Source organism: Herpailurus yagouaroundi, unplaced genomic scaffold (assembly GCF_014898765.1).
Source record: "Herpailurus yagouaroundi ecotype Mexico unplaced genomic scaffold, PumYag 67793, whole genome shotgun sequence".
NCBI lineage: Eukaryota > Metazoa > Chordata > Mammalia > Carnivora > Felidae > Herpailurus > Herpailurus yagouaroundi.
In genome coordinates, this window is record NW_024420586.1 from 9,295,859 (window position 1) to 9,303,841 (window position 7,983).

At 45.7% G+C, this 7,983-nt stretch overlaps 1 long non-coding RNA gene across 1 annotated transcript in view; it reads left to right on the plus strand.

Annotated features, from left to right (window-relative positions):
* The first annotated feature begins 332 nt into the window (after positions 1 to 332).
* LOC121025968 (uncharacterized) overlaps positions 333 to 7,983 on the plus strand; it is a 33,855-nt gene continuing 26,204 nt past the window's right edge. The window contains exons 1-2 of the long non-coding RNA XR_005788212.1: positions 333 to 424; positions 890 to 997. This is a non-coding gene — a long non-coding RNA (uncharacterized LOC121025968). The remainder of the gene's footprint in view (positions 425 to 889; positions 998 to 7,983) is intronic.

Below are 7,983 nucleotides of genomic sequence, written 5' to 3' on the forward strand. Positions count from 1 at the left end.
GTCACTTAAGCTAGACCACATCACCAACGGGCAGGGGCGGGGGGGGGGGGCTCAATACCTAACCTAATTAGGGTACTTAGGCGGTTTTGACCTCCCCTAGAAATGTAGTTTTTACTGGCCAGTCAAGAATTTTCGGGTCAGCACCTGTGGGGTCATCTGTCACACAGGGCCTCTCCATTCCCCAAAAGGAGGATGAGGTAATCTGCACGATAAGACCCCCAGCTTTTCCACCTAAGGGCAAGTGGCCTTGCCTGACACAGTCCTTTCTTTTCATGATTCGCAAAACCTCCTTACCCCCTGCCTCCTTCTTATAAACATCTTCCATTTTTTACAGCTCCTTGCAGCTCCCCTCTGCCTGCTGGATGGGACGCTTCCCGATTCAGGAATTGCTTAATAAAGCCAATTACATCTTCACATTTACTCGGTGAGTTTTGTTTTTTAACAGTACCTTCATTTTTTTCTCCACTAAGCTCTTTGAAGTCAGGAGCTATTTTTTCTGTTTTTCTAATATTCTCTCTAGCATTCAGAGTTGGACAAATGATAACCATGTAATAGATATTTATTGATGAACTTGCCTCCCAGTTTCATGTAGGCAAGATGTGAGAACCATGGCATTACATTCCATCATATGAAGTTTTTGTTTTGTTTTGTTGTTTTTTTTTTTTTAACGTTTATTTATTTTTTTGGGACAGAGAGAGACAGAGCATGAACGGGGGAGGGGCAGAGAGAGAGGGAGACACAGAATCGGAAACAGGCTCCAGGCTCCGAGCCATCAGCCCAGAGCCCGACGCGGGGCTCGAACTCACAGACCGCGAGATCGTGACCTGGCTGAAGTCGGACGCTTAACCGCCTGCGCCACCCAGGCGCCCCTGTTGTTGTTTTTTTTAAGTAATCTCTTTGCCCAGTGTGGGGCTTGAACTCTCAACCCCAAGATCAAGAGTACCATGCTGTACTGACTGAGCCAGCCAGGCACCCCCGGCCATATGAAGGTTTACAGGTATACTTCCAGCTCTTAATGTATGTAATTTTGAAACGATAGTGTTTTCACGTACAGTATTCCAAGCAATTATTGACTCACGCGCGCGCGTGTGTGTGTGCGCGCGCGCGCACGCACGCATCCCCACTTCCGTGTGTTGGGAGAGTTGTGGGCGGTGGGGGAGGCGGAGGAGGGAGTAAAACTTACTGTGCAGTTACTCTGTGATGTGGCTGCTTGGCCTCGTGCGAGTTATTTATATACATCACATCGTTCAATCCATTACAGCAAGGGTTCTCAAACTTTAGCCCGGTGGAATCGCCTGGAGGGCTTGTTAAAATGCAGATGGCTGGGCCCTGCCCTCAGAATTCTTGATTCAGTGGCTCTCAGGTGAGGCCTGAGAATCTGCATCTCAGACACGTGCCCGGGTGATGCTTCAGCTGCTCATTTGGGAAAACACTTTAAGAGTTACTTGATAGCAAATCTGTAAAGTAATCACTATTTCTACGGATGAGAACATATAGTTGGACAAGTAAAGCACGTTTCCCAAATTCACACGGAGAGTCAGTTGGAAAGTTTGAATTTGAACCCTGGTCTTTCTGACTTGAAATGCTGGGTAGGGTGGAAGGAAAGAGTCCCATGACTGGTTTCCTTGACTTCCAGGGAAGAAAAAGCCTTGGGGTCTTGCAGAGACGGATGTATGGTCTGCAAGTGAACAGCAAGGTGTTTTGAGAAAGCATTGTCTATGAAACACGTGTTGGATCGAGTTCAAGTGCTACTGAGTCACTGCTGTCGTCTTCTGTGTTCGCTATATAGCCTTGACTGTGATGTGCCCAAATCCAAATCGTTCCTCTGTAGCCGCGCCTTGACTTTGAACAATTCCATGGTGTCAGGTGGTCCTCCTCTGCTTCCCATCTACCCTTGCACACCCACTTTCTGTTCCCATGGTCATTGGTTCAGTGGGGGTGCAACACAGTTTTAGTTCAGCATAAACATCATGGACATGTGTCTATTTAAAAAAAATTTTTTTTAAACATCTATTCATCTTTGAGAGTGAGAGAGACAGAGCATGAGCCGGGGAGGGGCAGAGAGAGAGGGAGACAAAGAATCCGAAGCAGGCTCCAGGCTCTGAGCTGTCAACACGGCCGGCCCGTCGTGGGGCTTGAACTCACGGACCGCGATATCGTGACCCGAGCTGAAGTCGGACGCCCTGACATGTGTCTATTTTTAAAAACAGTTTTTGTCATCCTAATCTAGGGTTTTTGGTCCCTTGCTTCTCAAGTTCAACCTGAAGGGTCCTGATACTGAATATCATTATCAAGAATGTGAACATTGGGGCACCTGGGTGGCTCACTGGGTTCAGGGTCTGACTTCGGCTTAGGTCATGATCTCACGGTTTGTGAGCTCGAGCCTGCATCGGGCTCTGTGCTGACAGCTCAAAGCCTAGGTGTCCTTCGGATTCTGTGTCTCCCTCTCTCTCTGATCCTCTCCTGCTCACGTTCTGCCTCTCTCTCATATAAATAAGTACTAAAAAAAATTAAAAAAAAAAAAGAATATGAGCGTCTATTTATATGTGTATAGACCTTTCAAGTTTTGAAACTGTCTGAAGATCTATATTCTTCTTATCTGGTCTTTTCAGAAATTATTTGAAAATATTATTAATAATCCTCATGTGCAGAGGAAACCATAAGCTTGTAGATGAGAGAAGAAATTTGCCTGAGGTTTCCAGACACGTTCTAGGGATTCAATAAATATTTGCTAAATAAATTAATGAATAAAAATGAAAAAGCTAACACATTATGAAAGTAGGCCTCTACTTTATTTTTATTATTTTTTTTTTAAAAATTTTTTTTTTCAACGTTTATTTATTTTTGCGACAGAGAGAGACAGAGCATGAACGGGGGAGGGGCAGGGAGAGAGGGAGACACAGGATCGGAAACAGGGTCCAGGCTCCGAGCCATCAGCCCAGAGCCCGATGCGGGGCTCGAACTCCCGGACCGCGAGATCGTGACCTGGCTGAAGTCGGACGCTTAACCGACTGCGCCACCCAGGCGCCCCAGTAGGCCTCTACTTTATAACATTATCTTCATTTTCAGTGATTCCCTTTTATATACTTTTTAAACCCAAAACCCTTCCACAAAGAAATGTCTAGCAAAGTCCATTTTTTTCCTTTCTTCCATGTTACCCTAATATCCATTATTTATTGAGCTCTTGTCACATGCTAGGCATATCTCAAATTCCATCTTATTTATTCTGTAAACTAAGATTAGGAAAGAATCTCATTTAATCCTGTGAGGTGGATATTATTATTCCCATTCTAAAAATAAGGAAGATCCCAACTGAAGGACATTCTATAAAATAATTGGCAGGTTCTCTTAAAAAAAAAAAAATGTCAATATTACCAAAGACAAGGAATAGGAGGATAAAATCAGATGAAAATTAAACGCGATATGGGATCCTGGACTGGATCCTGGAGTGGAAGTTTTCTTTTGGGGACAGTTTATGCGTTTGGAATATAGACTGTTGATTAAATAAAAGTATCGTGTCAACGTTAACTTTCTTAAATTTGAATTATGGTCATATAAGAGCTTCTCCTTGTTCTAAGGATAGCCACACTGAAATATTAAAGGGTTACGAAGCATACAGCTGTAGTCTGCTTTCAAATGGTCCAGAAAAAAAATGAAACAGAGAGAGAGAATAATAAAGCAAGTTATTTGGACTCTTGTTGATTTCTCTAGTCGAAACTTTTTCAAATTAAAAAGTAGAACAATAGCAATAATAATAAAACTCAACAGGATCCAAACCTGTCCAAGGACGTTTCATAATCAGCACCACAGCCTGTCAGGTTCCTCACCACCCCCTCTCACCACTCAGGCCCTGCTTTCCTTACTGAACTTCCTCCACGGGGCTTCAAGGCCTTGAAGGTGTTAGGCCTCACAGGCGGTGATGAGCTGGCCCACTTTGGCTAGAACTGTCTCAGTTTTAGTATTGAAACTCTTGTGTGCCCCGAAACCCTCAGTCCTGCCTGGGCAAACGGAGCGATTGGTCACCCTACCCCATGAGTAAGCTTTTACCATATGTACTGCAGAGTGAGTCTAGGACCCAGGAAGGAGGTTTTAAGGCCCCACTACACTCTGGGAGGTTAAAACCTGTTACCTGTTCCCCTTCAGCACCAGCCTGGCAAACCCCATCCACGGTGCCCTTGAAAGGGTCACTTAACTTGCCCAAGGTCTCACGGCTAGTAAATGGTATAGCTGAGCTAGAACCCGAGCTTGGGGCCAGTGCTCCATTTATTCATTCATCCATGAATCTGTCATCTAAAAACTGTATTTAGTGATCACTTACTATGTATCAGCCAGTGTTTTAGGGCCCTGGGATATAGGGGATATAGCTGTGAACGAAATAAACAAGATCCCAAACTACCTTAGAGTAGCGAGGAAGATGGGTAGTACACAAATGGACAAGTCAACAAGAAAGAGTGAGAAGGGATTTCCAGAGAATTAAAACCGAGTCATGTGCTAGAGTGAGTATGCCTGGGTAACTACTTTAAATTGGAAGAGTAAAACAAACATAGAATGACACAAAGGAGACTGCCACGGAAGTTTAGGGAGGGACAGTTCTGGCTGAAGGTAGAGCAAATGTAAATTCCCTGAGGCAAGAATGATGTTGACATTTTCAAAGAACAAGAAGAAAGCCATGTGGCTGGTATATAGTGTGTGTGTGTGTGTGTGTGTGTGTGTGTGTGTGTGTGTGGTGTGTATCAGGCGGGAGAAGGAAGGAAAGGAAAGCGGAAAGAGAGAGGAGGGAGAGGGAGAGAGAGATAGAGCTTGCTCTAAGAACGGCGGGAAACCATTTGATGGTTTTAAGCTAGGTCGGTGGCATGACCTTGATATGTTATTTTTATTTTTTTTAATGTTTATTTATTTATTTTGAGAGAGAGCAAGAGAGCAGGAAAGGGGCAGAGAGAGAGGGAGAGAGAGAATCCCAAGCAGGCTTTGCGCTATCAGCACAGATCCTGATGGGGGGCTCTATCCCATGAACCGTGAGATCATGACCTGAGCCGAAACCGAGAGTTGGACCCTTAACCGACGGAACCACTCAGGCGCCCCGACCTTGATATTTTAAAGGAGAGTGAATTTGTCAGGGTGCAGTGGTTCAAGTAAGATGATGGTGACCTGGATTATGTCACTGGTGACGGACATGGAGGGAAGTGGGATTTGCAGGAGGAGTTGGCAGAGCTTACTGACAGATTGGATAGAAAGGCTGAGAGAATAAAAAAAAAGCAATCAGGTCTAATTCCTAGAGTTTTGACTTGAGCAGTTCTCTCTAAGGCAGCTGTGTACTGAGATGGGGAAGGCAGGCAGTGGTGGGGAAGCCGACCGAGAGGCGGCCACCCAAGGGTCGTGTTTTGGCCACGTCACGTCAGGTGTCTGTCGCAGAGCCCCACGGAGTTGTTAAATAGACACTAGGGGCTGTGAATCCGGTGTCCTAGAGAGGGATCAAAGCTGGAGATTTAGTGCTTGGAGTCTTCGGGATCTGGGGAACCTCAGCATAAACTTGGAATTGAACGAGGTGGCCCGTGCTTCTACCTGGCTGCATGTGCTGCCTGGACTGAGAGGCTGGGCAGAGGGCTAGGAGCCAGCCCCGGAGACCTAGTGGAGCAAGAGAGGGACTGGAGGCCAAGCGAGGAAGCTCTTTGATTAAGGTCCGCTCCCCCTGTGGGCAGGGTAATTTACACATAGCCTGATATTTCCATGAGGTCACAATAATCCTTTAAGCTCAAATAGCGCTGTAGGTGAGCGAGGGTTTTTGCCCAGGTTTTCTCATGTAACCGGTGCGACATTCCCATGAGGTGTGTTTTATTATCGTCGTCTTGCATGTGAGGGACCTGCTAACGGACATGTCAAGTGAGTGTCCAGGGTCCAAGTGCATCTTAGGTCGGGTTCCCTAGAAGCAGAGCCTGAAGCGGGGGGGTCTTGTTCGAGTGGCTTATTGAGCAGGCGCTCTTTGAAGGGGAGAAGGGAAGTGGAAAAGGGCAGAGGAAGAGAGCCCAACAAGGACGTGGTGTGGACTAGAGGCTGATTTCTGCCTGATCCACAGGAGCCCCAGGGGCACACGAAGCACCACGAACTGGTCCTCCCTTGAGATAGTCGGCCTTTGGTACTCTTGTGGCATCACTCATTGGCTAGTGGCTGCCCCTGGGAGGGGAGGGGGCCTTAATGTCCTGGGACAAGGGACCCCCACTTGTCCGAGAGCAGTTTCCTGGAGAAGAAGACAGCCATGAGCGGGTAGCTGCCTACAGTGATAGCAGCTGGGGGACGAGCGAACCCGTCAGGGAGCCCAGTGCTAGCGGGCATTAGGATTTGAACCCAAGTCTCCTGGGGCTGCGTCCCACGGAGTTTTGCACCATCGTCACACGGCACTATGATATCAATATGGGGTCCTTTATGGAGTGTGGCTTTTTACCATGGGGCGGGGGGGTGGGGGGTGGGGGTGGAAGAAAGAACTCCTGAAGAATAGGAAGAGGGTAGAATCGTAACTGAGAGGTTCTAGAACGTGAAGCGGGGGTGAGGTAAGATACTAGAAGTAAAGGATGAACTTGATCCTTTTATTAACATTCCATACATTGATGAAAATAAGTCCTAGGTTCCCATGCCTTCCATATTAGAAATTTAATCTGCAAAATGGGTAACATGAAACAAAAGAGTCAAATGCCGGAGAAGCGTCTTCTTGCTAACGGGAGGCAGTGCTGGTTGCTGAGATGGTTCTTGTAAACATTCAAAACATCTTCCTCTGCATGAGTCGCCTAGGTTGATTTCAAGCGTTTTCACTGGCTTCTTTTCACAAGCTCCCTTTTTGAAGACACTGCTGAAATTAGTGGTACTTTGCTATAAAACCCCTAACAACTTTCATGTCCATTTTTTCCTTCTGTGACCTCCGGATAATTAAGTGCCTTTTCCTCCCAAGAAGAAATGTGAAGCATGTGGCGAGCCTGCTGGCCTATTTGCTGATTTATGGGTCAAGTCTCCAGTTATTACAGACAAAATTTGAAAGTCTCGGCTTAAGAAGCCCTGCTGATTTAAGAATCTCGCGAGAAATATGTGCATAATGAATTATCTGCAGATAATAATTCAGATTGTCCCTGGGTGATTCATATCACCCGCTTTTATTAAATTACCCATTTTCTGGGAGATATTCAGGTCTGCACAAAGTAAGATGTAGGGATGCACATAATATTGTAAGAGGTTGAACAGAAAACAGTTTTACTGCAGAAGAGCGTTGACTCCAAATTTAAAGCTAATTTTCATAAGGCGAGGAGTATGTGTGTGTGACTTATACACATGTGTTGAAGAACATTTTCTGTCTGTACGTGTTGGAGCTCTTGGCGTGTTTAAAAATGGTTTTTGCAAAAAAAAAATAACCATTTCCTTGTGAGTGGTGATCGAGAGAAGCAGGATAAAAATAATCAAATTATTTCTTAAAAAAAAAAATGGAAATAGCAGTCATCAAGGTCCATTTTTAGCAAGGCACATGGGCCTGACAAGGCACTAGTTAGGAGAATGTGTCACCCTTAAATATGTGGGTTTATTTAACAATGGAACAAGTAGATATATAAAGAACAGAGCTCCAGTACCGAGAAGTCAGACCTATTTTTCTTTTTCTTTCTTTCTTTCTTTCTTCCTTCCTTCCTTCCTTCCTTCCTTCCTTCCTTCCTTCCTTCCTTCCTTCCTTTTCTCTCTTTCTTTCTTTCTTTTTTTTTTTTAATTTTTTTTTCAACGTTTTTATTTATTTATGGGACAGACAGAGACAGAGCATGAACGGGGGAGGGGCAGAGAGAGGGAGACACAGAATCAGAAACAGGCTCCAGGCTCTGAGCCATCCGCCCAGAGCCCGACGCGGGGCTCGAACTCCCGGACTGCGAGATCGTGACCTGGCTGAAGTCGGACGCTTAACCGACTGCGCCACCCAGGCGCCCCTCTTCCTTCCTTCCTTCCTTCCTTCCTTCCTTC